Consider the following 16394-nt stretch of genomic DNA (forward strand, 5'->3'; position numbering starts at 1 on the left):
TTCCATTTTTTTTTCCTCAGCTGAGACTTGTAAAACCTGAGCTACGGGCTTAGCCAAGCAAACTTATTTCTCCATTGTTAGGAAGTTCTCACCACTTTATTCTAGTGGTGTTTAATATTGTGGCTTTCAGACTATTCTAAGTAGTGTTAGTATTGTGGCTTTCTGAAGATTTACGTAGATGTTGCTGTGTAGGTCTAATTGTTCAATGTTATTGTGTAGTGCCTTTGGGATGACACCTGTTGTAGATATTACTACTGGGACGATGTATACCCTGTTCATCTTCCATAGTCTATCAATTTCCTCTTTTAATTCAGCATATTACTGGTATTTTTCACTGATTGATTTCTGTAAGTTATGTGTGTTTGGAATGGCTGTACCTGTTAAGTAAGTCATTCTTGCCTGTTTATTCTGTAATATTATATCGGGACAGATACTATGGATAGGCCTATCTGTAACAGCGGCTGTAATATAATTTGTGGAACTCTGACTCCAAATCTGGGTCAGGCTTGTACTTATAGTTTGGTGTCATTTCTGAGTTTGTATTTATAACGCTATAACGTTATAACGCTCAGACGGTGTGAACGGCGTGAGAGTTAAATTGTAAAGTGAGCTTTTTGACTGGATCCCCTGAATTGATTTGACTGAGTCTATCTTTAAAAATATCAATATCAGAGATACCGGCAGAAGATTCCACTCTCTTGTTGATCTTGGGTAGAGGGAGTACCGCTAGCAAATCTTGTTGAATGAATGGAAGATCCAGTTTCCTGTCGAGTTGAACTGACCCCGTGACGAGTTTGGATGTCCGATGGAGCGATGCTGTGAACTTGTTTGAAATTGGAGATTTAGGACGTCGGTTTTCGAGTGGTTCCCATTGAAGGTTAGAGAGCACATTGGTGACACTGGATTTCCTGCTGTGTGATCGTTTAGCACAAAGGGGGCCGACTCGAGGGGCCGAATGGTCTACTTCTGTACCTATTGTCTATTGTCTAAAGCGAGCAGCGTGGCATGGGATTTTTTCGATGGACTTCTTACTGTTAGCTTTGCTGGGGATCTCACATGGCCGCGCAATACTGGAGCTTCGGATGGACGAGTGTCTTGTATGCCGTGACCTTGACGGATTTACTACACGGGTGGAGGTTTCTTCCCAGGACACCCAGCATTTGCGTTGGCGGTAATCTGATTGATGTGGTGTGCCCAGTGAAGATCCTTGCTAATTCCAACACCAAGATATGGGTGGTGGGTGACTGGTTCAAGAATCTTTCCTTTCATGTTATACGGCGTGTTGATTGGTGTAACTTTGTGACTGAAGTGCACAGCATAACATTTCAATGAGTTGAAGGACAATTTGCCATTGAGACTCGCATTGACATAGTGAATCAATAATCGTTTTGCAGCAGCTGAGCATCTTGGTCATTTTTTATCTGATTGATCCTGTTGTGCTTCTTTGTACCTACTGTGAATGCTTGCCAAGAAAATGAATCTTAGTGTTGTACATGGTGACTTACATGTGCTTTGATAATGAATTTCCTTTGAATTTTGAGTTTTGACTGGAGGGAAAAAAGTTCTTTCATATGCTCCTGACATAACAATCACAAATGTCAATAAGACGTTCAGACGCTGGAGCAGAATTCGGCCATTTTGTGAGTTAGTGAGTAGTGCTCATGGACTATTCAGAAATGGGATGGAAGGGAGGAAGACACATCTGACACATTTGACTTTGGGCCTTCAGGCTCCTGTACCTCCTCCCTGATGGCAGAGGGGAAGAAGCTGTTCCTGAATCGTTGAGTGTGTGTCTTCAGGCTCCTGTACCCCCTCCCTGATGGCAGAGGGGAAGAAGCTGTTCCTGAATCATTGAGTGTGTGTCTTCAGGCTCCTGTACCTCCTCCCTGATGGCAGAGGGGAAGAAGCTGTTCCTGAATCGTTGAGTGTGTGTCCTCAGGCTCCTGTACCTCCTCCCTGGTGGCAGAGGGGAAGAAGCTGTTCCTGAATCGTTGAGTGTGTGTCTTCAGGCTCCTGTACCTCCTCCCTGATGGCAGAGGGGAAGAAGCTGTTCCTGAATCGCTGAGTGTGTGTCTTCAGGCTCCTGTACCTCCTCCCTGATGGCAGAGGGGAAGAAGCTGTTCCTGAATCGTTGAGTGTGTGTCTTCAGGCTCCTGTACCTCCTCCCTGATGGCAGAAGGGAAGAAGCTGTTCCTGAATCTCTGAGTGTGTGTCTTCAGGCTCCTGTACCTCCTCCATGATGGTAACGGTGAGAAAAGGGCATGTCCTGGGCGGTGGTGGCCTTAATTACGGATGCCGCCTTTTTTGAGGCATCGCGTCTCGAAGATGTCCTGGATGCTGGGGAGGCCGGTGCCCGTGACGGAACTGGCTGAGTTCACAACCCTCTGCAGCTTTTGTGTGGTGGCCCCCTCCGCACCAGATAGTGAGGCAAACAGTTAGACTGGAACAGAGTGGAACTTTATCGTGATTGCTCAAAGACAGCGAGATTGCGGTGCTGCTCTAGTCCGTGCAAAGCGGATGTTTACAATGCATGTGGTGCAGTTTAAGTTTTAAAAAACATTCCATATTTACACGCAACAAGTGACTTTGATGGTCCAGAACACTCGAAGGCCATCGGCAAGCCGGGGTGTGGCATTATTCAGCTGTGCAGCAGCCGTCGGGGAGAAGCTGTGTTTCAGTCTCACTGTCTTGGCCAAGATGTGTTTGTACCTCCAACCAGACAGCAGGAGATTGATCAGATGGTCCGCGATGGGACGGGTCTTCGATGACGTTGCGATCATGTCGCAGACGTCGGGAATTCTATATTGTCTCCGGGTCTGGCGGTTGAATCCCAATGATGGGCTGAGTTGTCCGGATCGCCCGTCGGAGTGCTTTGTGATCTGTCTCGCTGTAACCGGACGACCACACCGTCGTTCCGCGTGTCAGTATGCCCTCTGTCGCACATCGATAAAAGCTGGCCAGCAATGCCTAACCCTAATCGCCCGTCGGAGTGCTTTGTGATCTGTCTCGCTGTAACCGGATGACCACACCGTCATTCCGCGTGTCAGCATGGTCTCCATCGCACATTGATAATAGCTGGCCAGCATTTTATGTGGCTCTCCACGAAACGACTGTAGAACTTTGCCGGGGTCTCCAGTGACATGCCAAGTCTCTTCAAACTTCTCATGAACTATAGCCAACACCAGGAAATCTGCAGATGCTGGAAATTCAAACAACAACACACACAAAATGCTGGTGGAACACAGCAGGCCAGGCAGCATCTATAGGGAGAAGCACTGTCGAAGGGTCTTGGCCCGAAACGTCGACAGCACTTCTACCTGTAGATGCTGCCTGGCCTGCTGTGTTCCACCGGCATTTTGTGTGTGTTGTATGAACTCTAGCCCCTGACATTCCTTCCAATGTCAGGATAGATCTTTTGGAGACGTTGACATCTGGGATCATGACCTTTTGAGGAAGGTGCAGCCGTCACGGGATCGTTGCGGATCGGAATCTCCTGGGACGTTTTGGGATGTACCCAGCGCCAAGCTGGCTTCGCTCGGGAGTGAATCTGATTATCAAGATTATCAAGTTTGTGGGCACTGGATTCAATGCAGAGCAAAGCTCCCTCCCCACTGTCCCAACGTAGACTTCTGGGCCTGGGCCAGCACAGGATAGACGCTGAACAAAGCACAAGGGATAAAGCAGGTGCTTTGGAAGTCTTAAGCAACACACACGCGCGCGTGCGCGCAGCAGGAACTCAGCAATTCAAGCATCATCTCTGGAGGCCAATTAAAAAAAAATGGATGTTTTGGCCTGAGATCATAGGGCATAGGAGCGAAAACAGGCCATTCAGCCAATCGAGTCTGCACCGCCATTCCATCACGGCTGATTTATTATCCCTCTTCGCCCGACACTCCTGCCTTCTCCCCGTGACCTTTGACACCCTGACTCATCAGGAACCTATCAAACCCCGGCTTTCAGTATACCCAATGACTTGTCCTCCAGAGTTGTCCATGGCAACCAATTCCTCTGGCTAAAGAATTTCCTCCTCAATCTCTATCCTAAAGAGACCCATCATCTGGGCACTGGATGAAGTTCCCTTAAAGTTATACCCCCTTTGTACAAGCCATTTCCTAAAAGTTTCTGGCCCTCCACTCAATCCAGGCCCCAATCATCATGTACCGTACACCAACAGTGTTCAACCACGGTAAGAGATCATTGGTAGTTGGTCAGTCTCTGTTGTAAAACCTACTCTCATTGGCTGCCTGATTAGTGACTTCCTGTACCAAGCAAAATGGCCACCCAGTGTATGCTCGTGCTTTTCTGCCGCTGTGGCCCGTCCACTTCAAGGCTCGACGTGTTGTGCACTCAGAAACACTCTTCTGCGCACCCCTGTTGAAATGCGTGGCTATTTGAGCTTCCCGTCAGCTTGAACCAGTCTGGCCATTCTCCTCTGACCTCTCCCATTAACGAGGCATTTTCGCCCCCACAGAACTGACACTCACTGGATTTTTTTTTCCACACCGTTCTCTGGAGGTCCTCATGCATGAAAATCCCGGGAGATCAGCAGTTGCTTAAAACCACCCCATCTGGCGCCGACAATGGTTCCGCCGCCAAAGCCATTTAGATCACGTTTCTGCCCCCATTCTGATGCTTGGTCTGAACAACAACTGAACCCCGTGACCGGGCCTGCATGCTTTTATGCGTTGAGTTGCTGCCACACGATTGGTTGATGAGATATTTGCATTAATGTGCAGGAGTACCTGACAAAGGGGCCACTGACTGTAATAGTATATTTAGTGATTCTTGGTGTATTTAGCATTCCCCCCCGCCTTTCATTGTGAGTTGTTTCACTTATGAAAGCTAGTGGATGTGTTTTCCTGAACTGTCGCGTCCTGCTACTGAATGGACTCTGTCTCTCCCCCATACAGTTCTCTCGCTCGTGCAGGCTCCTCTCATCCCAGTAGGCCGCTTGCTGCCATGGCAACCCAACTCAAGTCCACTCCTTGCAGCCTGCCTTCTTGTCCTTTTCTTCCCTCTTGCTGCCGAAGTAATGAACACAGAAAATGTCTCCCCCCACCCAGCCACCTCACTGAAAACGTCACAAGCAAGCTGCATACGAGTGGTCGCTTGAAATCTTGGTCCCCATTTTGCTGCAAGGAAAGCCGTGAGACATAGGAGTGGAATTAGGCCATTTGGACCATGGTGTCTGCTCCACCATTCCATCACAGCTGATTTATTATCCCTCTCAAACCCCGTCCTCCTGCTCTCTCTCCGTATCCTTTGATTGCCCGTGCTTCAGGGCCAACCTGCCCCAGAAATTGCGGGCCAACTTCTATCGGTGCACAGCAGAGGGCATGCTGACACACGGAATGGCGGTGTGATAGTCGAGCTGCAGCAAAAGAGACCGCGGAGCACTCCGGTGGGTGATTAGGACGGCCCGGCACGTCGTTGGGACTCAACTTCCGGACCTGGAGACAACCCGCAACTCTTGATGATCATAACGTCATTAAAGGCCCGTCCCATCCTGAGCTCCGTTCACTCTTCTGCCGTCTGGTAGGAGGTGCAAACACACCTCACACAAGAGAGTGAGACTGAGACCCAGCTTCTTCCCGACGGCTGCTGTACAGCTGAATAACGCCATACCCTGGCTTGCCAATGGCCTTTGAGCATTACGGACTATCAACGTCACTTGCTGCATGTAAATATGCGATTTTAAAAAAATTAATCTGTACCACATGCGTTGTATAATAACTGTTTTGCATAGAGTGGAGCAGCACTTCAAACTCACGTTGAGCAACGGCCATAAAATGCTATCCTATTCTGACCAATCTGGAATCTAACAACCTCCATTTTAAATACACCCAGTGGCTTTGCCTCCACAGCCATCTATGGCAATGAAAACAGACCAGCGTCCTGTCTCCTGTCTCCATTCGGCCCATCGTAACTGGGTTGGTTCTGGGGAAGCACATCAGTCTCTACCAGTGCTGTTTCAGCTCAATTAATGTCCTTCTCTCCACCCCACCCCGGTCCTCATTAAAACAGATGAAAGGGTACTCTGTAGGTACAGATGAAAAGTACGTACTCTGGGCCTGTACTCACTGGAGTTTGGAAGAGTGAGGGAGAGATGTGGGGGGGGGGGGGGGGAGAGATCTCATTGAAGCCTGTAGAATATCAAAAAGCCTAGACAGAGTGGATGTGGAGAGTATGTTTACTATAGTGGGGGAGTCTAGGACCAGAGGACACAGATAGAGTGGATGTGGAGAGGATGTTTCCTATAGTGGGGGAGTCTAGGACCAGAGGACACAGATAGAGTGGATGTGGAGAGGATGTTTCCTCTAGTGGGGGAGTCTAGGACCAGAGGACACAGATAGAGTGGATGTGGAGAGGATGTTTCCTAAAGTGGGGGAGTCTAGGACCACAGGACACAGATAGAGTGGATGTGGAGAGGATGTTTCCTATAGTGGGGGAGACTAGGACCAGAGGACACAGATAGAGTGGATCTGGAGAGTATGTTTCCTATAGTGGGGGAGACTAGGACCAGAGGACACAGATAGAGTGGATCTGGAGAGTATGTTTCCTATAGTGGGGGAGACTAGGACCAGAGGACACAGACAGAGTGGATGTGGAGAGGATGTTTCCTCTAGTGGGGGAGTCTAGGACCACAGGACACAGATAGAGTGGATGTGGAGAGGATGTTTCCTGTAGTGGGGGAGTCTAGGACCAGAGGACACAGATAGAGTGGATGTGGAGAGGACGTTTCCTATTGTGGGGGAGTCTCAGACCAGAGGACACAGATAGAGTGGATGTGGAGAGTATGTTTCCTATAGTGGGGGAGTCTAGGACCAGAGGGCACAGATAGAGTGGGTGTGGAGAGGATGTTTCCTATAGTGGGGGAGTCTTGGACCAGAGGGCACAGATAGAGTGGATGTGGAGAGGATGTTTTCTACAGTGGGGGAGTCTAGGACCAGAGGACACAGATAGAGTGGATGTGGAGAGGATGTTTTCTATAGTGGGGGAGTCTAGGACCAGAGGACACAGACAGAGTGGATGTGGAGAGGATGTTTCCTATGGTGGGGGAGTCTAGGACCAGAGGACACAGATAGAGTGGATGTGGAGAGGATGTTTCCTAGAGTGGGGTAGTCTAGGACCAGAGGGCACAGATAGAGTGGATGTGGAGAGGATGTTTTCTATAGTGGGGGAGTCTAGGACCAGAGGACACAGATAGAGTGGATGTGGAGAGGATGTTTCCTATGGTGGGGGAGTCTAGGACCAGAGGACACAGATAGAGTGGATGTGGAGAGGGTATTTCCTACAGTGGGGGAGTCTAGGACCAGAGGATGCAGATAGAGTGGATGTGGAGAGGATGTTTCCTATAGTGAGGGAGTCTAGGACCAGAGGACACAGACAGAGTGGATGTGGAGAGGATGTTTCCTATGGTGGGGGAGTCTAGGAGCAGAGGACACAGATAGAGTGGATGTGGAGAGGATGTTTCCTAGAGTGGGGTAGTCTAGGACCAGAGGGCACAGATAGAGTGGATGTGGAGAGGATGTTTCCCATAGTGGGGGAGTCTAGGACCAGAGGACACCGATAGAGTGGATGTGGAGAGGATGTTTCCCATAGTGGGGGAGTCTAGGACCAGAGGACACAGATAGAGTGGATGTGGAGAGGATGTTTCCTATAGTGGGGGAGTCTAGGACCAGAGGACACCGATAGAGTGGATGTGGAGAGGATGTTTCCTATAGTGGGGTAGTCTAGGACCAGAGGACACAGATAGAGTGGATGTGGAGAGAATGTTTCCTATAGTGGGGGAGTCTAGGACCAGAGGACACAGACAGAGTGGATGTGGAGAGGATGTTTCCTAGAGTGGGGGAGTCTAGGACCAGAGGATGCAGCCTCAGAACGGAGGGACATCCGTTTAGAACTGAGATGAGGACGAGTTTCTTTAGGTGGTGAATCTGTGGGATTCATTGCCATGAGTGGCCGTGGAGTCCAAGCGACGGGGGATACTTAAAGCGGAGGTTGATAGGTTCTTGATTAGCGTGGTGTCGAAAGTTAGGGGAATAAGGCAGGAGAGTGCGGTTGAGAGGGATAGTAAATGAGATGTGGAGTGGAGGGGCCAAAAGGCTTAATTCTGTTCCTGTGACTCATGGTCTTAAACCTGACTTCCTCCAACCTTTAGTTAATCAATGTGCACAGATAGCTGTCTTATTTCTGAGGAAGGATAACAGCACAGTATCTCATAGAAATAGGCCTGCTGATCCGTGATTGTCCCAGCCTCCCACACTTGGTCTGTAGCCTCAGAGCCTTGGCCATTCTAGTGCTCATGAAATGTTGCGGGTGTCTCCGCCTGCACCATCTCCTCAGACTTTGACCATTGCCGGCCTGAAAGCTTTCTACCTGAAGCCCCCTCTGTTTCTCTTCCCTGCCTGCCCCAAAACCTCTCACTTCCGGCACAAGAGACCATTACAACACAGCACAGGCCCTTCGAACTCCGGTCCCAAGTCCAGCTGCAGAAGAAGAAGAGCTGGGACCTCACCCCTGGGAGAGGAAGGATCTTTGCCTCATTGGTTTGGGGAAAGCAGAGGCCTCAGGGACGATCGACCTTCGGCCCGGGACAGAGGGCCCTGTCGAGCTGCTACCCTGGTAGTGGGGTTGGGCTTAAGGGAAGAGAGACTAGGCCATGGGGCCTACAAAGCTGTGTCAACAGTGTAACCTACTCCCAGGTCAATCTAACCCTTCCCTCCCACCTGGCCCTCCATTTGGGGGGAGAAGGGAGGAGAATGGGGGCTGAGAGGGAAAATAAATCTGCCTTGATTGAATTGTGCGACAGGCTCAGTGGACTGAATAGCCTAATCTTGCGGCCTTTGGTCTTCTGGCTGTCCGTTGTAATGCCTCCGTTAGGGAGAAATGTTTCCTGCTGTTTACCCTGTCTGCGCCCGCCCCCCCCCCTTAGGGTTGTTATAACTGGGGGTTGGGGGGGGGGGAGAGGATGAGCACCCTCCACCTATAAAATGCTCCCGATGGCGTGCGTCACAAACAGCCTCTGACGACCGAGTCCGGTTCCCGGCCTTCACCTGTGGCTTGGCTACTCAGCCCGACGGGACCGTTTCTACTGACAGGAGAAGGGGAGAAGGCGGGTCACTGGCACCTTAAAACCAGTCGCTCCGGGCAGACGGGGCTCGGCAGCTCATCCAGAGGGAAAACTCTGATCTCAAACCTCCCGCTGCCTGGCCCTCACAGGGAGTGAGCCCCCCGAGGGGAAAATCCGGAGCTGGCGTCCCCGAGGCAGTCCTGACGGGCAACTCCCGGTGCCGAACCGTATCGGTCTCTGCCGTTCCTCCGGGCTCATCAGAGGGGAGCCTGCCCTCCGTACCCTTCCCACCCAACCTCCTGCGCCTCGAGGAAAACACACCCAGTCTCCCTGCCTCGTGGGCGACGGGGCAGCGAGGGAAGGCAGCTCTCGGTGGAGGGGGGGGGGAGTCCTTCGTTTTGGTGGAGTTTCTCCCAGGATCAGTCAGCGGGCCGGCACCCACGAGGCGAGGGAGGGGAAGGGCTGACAAGAGCACAGAGGGTGACTGTGAGGGGTGAATGCTGAAACGGTTCCCAGACTTCGGAGCAGCCGGAGCGCAGAGTCGGACAAAGGGGGCCTTCAACACCGGGTTCAACGGCAACACGACCTCACTTATGTCTAATCACAAGTGGTGTTTTGAGGTGCTGGCCAGGTGGCAGATTTTACATCTGAATCACTCAGAGAGTCTCGCGCTGCCCTCTGCGGCAATAGAGAGAAAAGAAAAAGCCTTTCCTGTCTGCGGAGGAAGGTTGTGGCGCCGTGTACTTTGGCCAACCTCACCGACATCTGGCTGCGCGGGTCCCAACGCAGACGCAGCTAACAGCCACGTCGAGATCCAAGCCCCTCTTGTTTCCCTAACAAAAAAAAAAATTCATAATTGCAAGGCTTTTGCTCCCTGCAAATCTTTTGGTGCAGCTGATTTACAGGGGATTTTAAAATGCTAAGCCCTCCCCGTCTCTTTCGAGGACCTTGTACGAAACAGTCCTCAGACCCAGCCGCCGGGGAGGTGGGGGGAGCGCCGAACAGTGGCGCCCCTTCAAGAGCACACAGTGTCCCGCTATGTGGCGCCCCGCAGAAAGATGAGCATTAACTTTTCATCAGTACGTAATCCCGGTGTAAGTTCTGGACCCAAACAGCCAGAGCTTTCTTCTGCACTCCCACGCTCCCCCCTCCGTGCCAAATGCGTTCGGCTCTCACTCTGTGACGACTGACTGAAGAGGGCCCCTCGAGGCTCGCCCGCTGAGCCTTCTGAATGGGGCCGTGTTTGGCAACCTGGCACCAAAACAGAGGCCTCCTTGATTTTGGGATGGAGTTGGGCAGGGTCATCGGGCGTTGGCGAGAACACATTTGCGATGTTGGGAGCAGCTTCGGTACAGAAAGTACAGGCGACGTTTTGGGCCGAAACCCTTTTTGCCAGCCCCTCCCCGCCGAAAAGACTCGGCCCAAAACGTCGGCTGTTCCTTCTTTTCCACAGACGCTCCCCGGCCTGCTGAGTTCCTCCCGCATTTTGTGTGTGATGCACGTGATGAGACTCGGTCTCACCGCAGACACCCATGGAACAAAGCTTTGCGGTCTACCAAACGTGAGAAGCAGCAGATGGAGTAGAGGTAGAGAGGGGGTTTCCCTGAGGGGCAGGATCTAGGATCAACCCCAGGATTGAAGGCTGTCCTTCAGAAAAGAGGTGAGGAGGGATTTCTTTAGCTAGAAGGCAGTGAACCTGTGGAATTCATTGCCGCAGTCGGCTGTGGAGGTCAGGTCATCCGGTATAATTAAAGCCGGGGGTCAGTAGGTTCTTGATGAGTCAGGGTGGCAAAGGTTAACGGGAGAAGGCAGGAGAATGGGGGTTGGACAGGGATAGTAAGTCAGCCACGATGGAATGGCGGAGCAGACTCGAGGGGCTGAATGGTCTGATTCAGCTCCTGTGTGTTATGGGACCGAACGTCAGACCACGAACACTGCACCAGCGCGGACACCAGCTCTTCCTGCTGACTGGAGGAACTCGGCAGGTCAGGGGCGGGCGTCTACGGAGGGGAATAAGCGGTCGCCGTTTCAGGCCAGGGAACTCCGGCAGGACTGGAAAGGAAGGGGGCAAATGCCAGAATGTGAAGTTGGGGAGAGCAAGCTAGCAGGTGACAGGTGAGACCAGGTGAGGGGGGGTGGGGGATGTTCCCTCCCTTTCCACACGTCTGATGAGCCCAAAGGAATGACGGGGGAATCTAGGACATCGACATACACCTACCAGATCATTAAATTTTTAAAAGCGCAACCTAGTTATAGATGTGTCAGGGTGGAGACACGTCCCTACCAGAGGAGGTGTGAGTCGCTCCTTCCCTCCGCCAGCCTGCGGGTCACCCTTGGGCGAGGTGTAGCCCCTGCTTACCCCCCCCCCCCCCCGATCAGGGTCAGGTGAAACCGTGGGAGCAGGTGGTGGATGGTCGTACGAGCAGCCGGTGCAGATCACAAGTCCTGGTGATGTGGCCACTGACGCCAGGCAGACAATCTCTGAAGAGTATTGATAATGGCTGGGGGTCACCCGTCTAGTAAAGACACTGTCTGGAGCTTAGAACAACAGAGGGCTATGGGTAAGCCTAGCAATTTCTAAGGTAGGGTCATGTTCGGCACAACTTTGTGGGCCGAAGGGCCTGTATTGTGCTGTAGGTTTTCTAAGTCTCTATGTTTCTAAGATGGATAAATAATTAGATTTGACCGCATAACATCAGCCCTCTCCCGGACCAATGCAATGGACCACCTCTCCGGTTCTCAATGTCCTGATTTCACTCTGGGAGTGAGGCAGAACTCCAGGAAGAGCGGGTCAGGGAGGAGGGAGGGATCAGTGAGGGTGAGGGATGAGGAAGGAGCCATCGGGTAGAAACGCAGAGGGTGTTTCCTGTAGAGGGGGTGCCTAGGACCACAGGGCACTGTCTCAGAATACAAGGAGCAGAGATGAAAAGGAATTTCTTTAGCCAGAGGGTGGTGAATTGTGGAATTCGATGCTGCAGGCAGCTGTGGAGGCCGAGCCATTGGGCGTACAGAGGCCAATTTATTAGGTACACCTAGGGTAGCAGGGATACGGCCCTACCAGAGGAAGGGTGAGGCGCTCCTTCCCACCACCAGCCTGCAGGTCACCCTTGGGCAATTTGTAGCACCTGCTTATCCCCCCGATCAGGGTCAGGTGAAGCCGTGGGAGCAGGTGGTGGACGGTCGTATGAGCAGCCGGTGCAGATCACAAGTCCTGGTGATGTGACCACTGACGCCAGGCAGACAATCTCTGACGAGTATTGATAATGGCCGGGGGTCACCCGTCTTGTAAAGACACTGCCCGGGAGAAGACGATGCCAAACCACTTCAGTAGATAAAATTTGCCAAGAACAATCATGGCCGTGGAAAGACCACGATGGCCCACATCATACGATATCTTAAAGACTAAAAACTAGGATTCCCAGTTGTGCGTGCTCGTGTTCAAAAGCAAAACGTTGATTTTCGTCGCTGATGGTTACAATGAAACTGAAGATTTGGAGGATGCGGTCGTTCAAGGCGTTGTATGAAGGCAGTCCATTATCTACACCATTTACAGGAAGAAGGCCTGGGATATCATCGGGGACACCAGTCACCCCCCCCCCCCCACCAACCACACACTGTTTCAGCTACTTCCGTCTGGCAAACGGCACCGCAGCATTAAAACCAGGACCAACGGGGTACGGGACAGCTTCTCTCTACAAGCCACTCGAATTTTAAATCCATGTGTCTGTACATTGCAACGGGGTCACAGCGCTAAGATTTTTACTCCCTCACCTTTTGGGGCGGATGTAAGATCTAAATAAATCCCAGTTCTCATTCTGTAGCTTGTTTGTATGTCTGTACGGTGGTGCTGGGCACAAGGGGTGCCTGTACACAAGGAAACGATCGGGCAGCGGCGGTGGGCTTAGCGGGAGGAGGCCTCGATCAGCCTCGCCGCCTGGCGGAAAGCGGCGGCCCCTGGTGAAACGGGAGAGCAGCCGATGAAGATGCGTCGGGCTGCCCGAAGCCGGTTGTCATTTCTGGAAGGAGGTGCGCGGGGCGGGCCGCAGAAATCCCGAGCGTCCTGTTGGGAACTAGTCCGGATAAAAGCTCCACTGTACTTTCTCTCCCTCCCCTCTGACTGCCTGGCTCAAACCAGAAGCCGTGAATTACAATGAGTTATGCATCGATAAATTGTGATATTTTACAAACTGACAGTATAATACACTCGGAGCATTCATTAATTTCAGATAAATTCACTACTGTCTGTACTTGTGGCAACAGGGCTGCGAGCCAGTGAGAAGAACTCCCTAGACAGCCAGGGAATGAAAATGAAAACCAATAAAAAGCAGATTACCAGTTGTTTGCAAGGAACTGAATATTCTAACTGCTGTGTGAAAATTACAAACTTAACTATGAGTTATGTACAGGACTGTGTGCGAATGTCTTCGGCGCAGAGAGGGGCACGCAAACGCTCGGGCAGCCCCGGTCAGAATTTCTGTTACCGTGGATAGCTGAGCGAGTAAAAGGTGACCTGATTTCCGAAAGGCATGAAGTTAAAGACGACACATTTCTTGGGTATTTCAAGCAAGAGTACTTTTTTTATTTCCGTCTTTTGCGGTTTTAAAATGACAGAAAAAGGAAAAGGGCAGAAGTTTGGGCACCCTGCACGGTCAGTACTTAGTAACGCCCCCACCTTTGGCGAGCATCACAGCTTGTGGATGCTTCCTGCAGCCAGCCCAGAGTCTTTCAATGACCTCAGCAGGTCCGCGGATGCTGCCCGACCTGCTGAGTTCATCCGGCCTTTTTGTACGTCTTGATTTGACCACAGCATCTGCAGTGCACTTTTGCGTTTATTAAGAGTCTTTCAATTCTTGTTTGGGGGATTTTCGCCCATTCTTCCTGGCCAAAGGCTTCTAGTTCTGTGAGATTCTTGGGCCGTCTTGCAGGCACTGCTCTTTTCAGGTCTATTCAGAGATTTTCGATGATGTTTAGGTCGGGGGACTGTGAGGGCCATGGCAAAACCTGCAGCTTGTGCTTCTTGAGGTAGTCCATTGTGGAGTTTGAGGTGTGTTTAGGATCATTATCCTGTTGTAGAAGCCATCCTCTTTTCATCTAAAGCTTTTTTACAGACGGTGTGATGTTTGCTTCCAGGATTTGCTGGTATTTAATTGAATTCATTCTTCCCTCTACCAGTGAAATGTTCCCCATGCCACTGGCTGCAACACAAGCCCAAAGCATGATCGATCCACTCCCGTGCTTAACAGTTGGAGGGGTGTTCTTTTCATGAAATTCTGCACCCTTTTTTCTCCAAACATAGCTTTGCTCATCGCGGCCAAGAAGTTCTATTTTAACTTGATCAGTCCACAGGACTTGTTTCCAAAATGCATCAGACTTCTTTAGATATTCCTTTGCAAACTTCTGACACTGAATTTTGTGGTGAGGACCCAGGGAAGGTTTTCTTCTGATGACTCTTCCATGAAGATCATATTTGTGCAGGTGTCGCTGCACAGTAGAACAGTGCATCACCACTCCAGAGTCTGCTAAATCTTCCTGAAGGTCTTTTGCAGCCAAATGGGGGGGTTTTGATTTGCCTTTCTAGCAATCCTTCGAGCAGTTCTGTCGGAAAGTTTTCCTGGTCTTCCAGACCTCAACTTGACCTCCACCGTTCCTGTTAACTGCCATTTCTTAATTACATTAAGAACTGAGGAAACAGCTACCTGAAAATGCTTTGCTATCTTCTTATAGCCTTCTGCTTTGTGGGCATTATTTATTTTAATGTTCAGAGTGCTAGTCAGCTGCTTAGAGGAGCCCATGGCTGCTGATTGTTGGGACAAGGTTTGATGAGTCAGGGTGTTTATAAAGCTTTGAAATTTGCATCACGTGGCCTTTCCTAATGACGACTGTGAACAAGCCATAGCCCTAACAAGCTAGTTAAGGTCTGAGACCTTGGTAAAAGTTATCTGAGAGCTCAAATCTCTTGGGATGCCCAAACTTTTGCATGGTGCTCCTTTCCTTTTTTTCACTCTAAAATTGTACAAAACAATTCCAAGGGTGGGTTGGCAAGTTTGTAGATGATACAAAGGTTGGTGGTGTTGTGGATAGTGTAGAGGATTGTCTAAGATTGCAGAGAGACATTGATAGGATGCAGAAGAGGGCTGAGAAGTGGCAGATGGAGTTCAACCTGGAGAAGTGTGAGGTGGGACACTTTGGAAGGACAAACTCCAAGGCAGAGTACAAAGTAAATGGCAGGATACGTGGTAGTGTGGAGGAGCAGAGGGATCTGGGGGTACATGTCCACAGATCCCTGAAAGTAGGTAGGGTAGGTAGGGTAGTTAAGAAAGCTTATGGGGTGTTAGTTTTCATAAGTTGAGGGATTGAGTTTAAGGGACGTGATGTAATGATGCAGCTCTATAAAACTCTAGCTAGGCCACACTTGGAGTACTGTGTCCAGTTCTGGTAACCTCACTATAGGAAGGATGTGGAAGCATTGGAAAGGGTACAGAGGAGATTTACCGGGATGCTGCCTGGTTTAGAGAGTATAGATTATGATCAGAGATTAAGGGAGCTAGGACTTTACTCTCTGGAGAGAAGGAGGATGAGAGGAGACATGATAGAGGTGTACAAGATATTAAGAGGAATAGACAGAGTTGACAGCCAGCACCTCTTTCCCAGGGCACCACTGCTCAGTACAAGCGGACATGGCTTTAAGGTAAGGGGAGGGAAGTTCAAGGGGGATATTAGAGGAAGGTTTTTACTCAGAGAGTGGTTGGTGTGTGGAATGCACTGCCTGAGTCAGTGGTGGAGGCAGATACACCAGTGAAGTTTAAGAGACTACTAGACAGGTATATGGAGGAATTTAAAGTGGGGGGTTATATGGGAGGCAGGGTTTAAGGGTTGGCACAACATTGTGGGCCAAAAGGGCCTGTACTGTGCTGTACTGTTCTATGTTCTATAAAAATAATACACTAATTTTGCTTAAAATGTTGAAAAGAATGTTTAATCTTTAACTTTATGACTTTTGGAGATCAGTTCATCTTCTACTCACTTAACTATTCACAGTAAAAGAACTTTTGACCAGGGGTGCCCAAACTTTTGCATGCCGCTGTACAAACAGCTAGGTGCCCAAGACTTTTGCACGTGGTACTCCATTGGTCAAGGCGGGGCGGAGATCAAGTTTGCAGATCTGGCGGGAGCAAAGGGTGTTGGGAATGGCGAGGGTGGAGTGCCGCGGGAGGGGTGCGCAAGGGGTTAACTGCCCTGTCCTATTGAGATGTTCCCACAACAGATGGTCTCACTTGAAGGACTTTTATTCTCATGTTCTCGTTATTTATTGCTATTTATT

The 16394-nt window shown here is 50.5% G+C and overlaps 1 protein-coding gene across 1 annotated transcript in view; it reads left to right on the forward strand.

Annotated features, from left to right (window-relative positions):
* Nucleotides 1-16394, forward strand: part of LOC132385646 (src kinase-associated phosphoprotein 2-like) — a 410120-nt gene that overhangs the window by 142558 nt on the left and 251168 nt on the right. The gene's annotated exons all lie outside the window — the stretch shown is intronic.

The sequence above is a fragment of the Hypanus sabinus genome (assembly GCF_030144855.1).
Source record: "Hypanus sabinus isolate sHypSab1 chromosome X1 unlocalized genomic scaffold, sHypSab1.hap1 SUPER_X1_unloc_4, whole genome shotgun sequence".
Taxonomy (NCBI): Eukaryota; Metazoa; Chordata; class Chondrichthyes; order Myliobatiformes; family Dasyatidae; genus Hypanus; species Hypanus sabinus.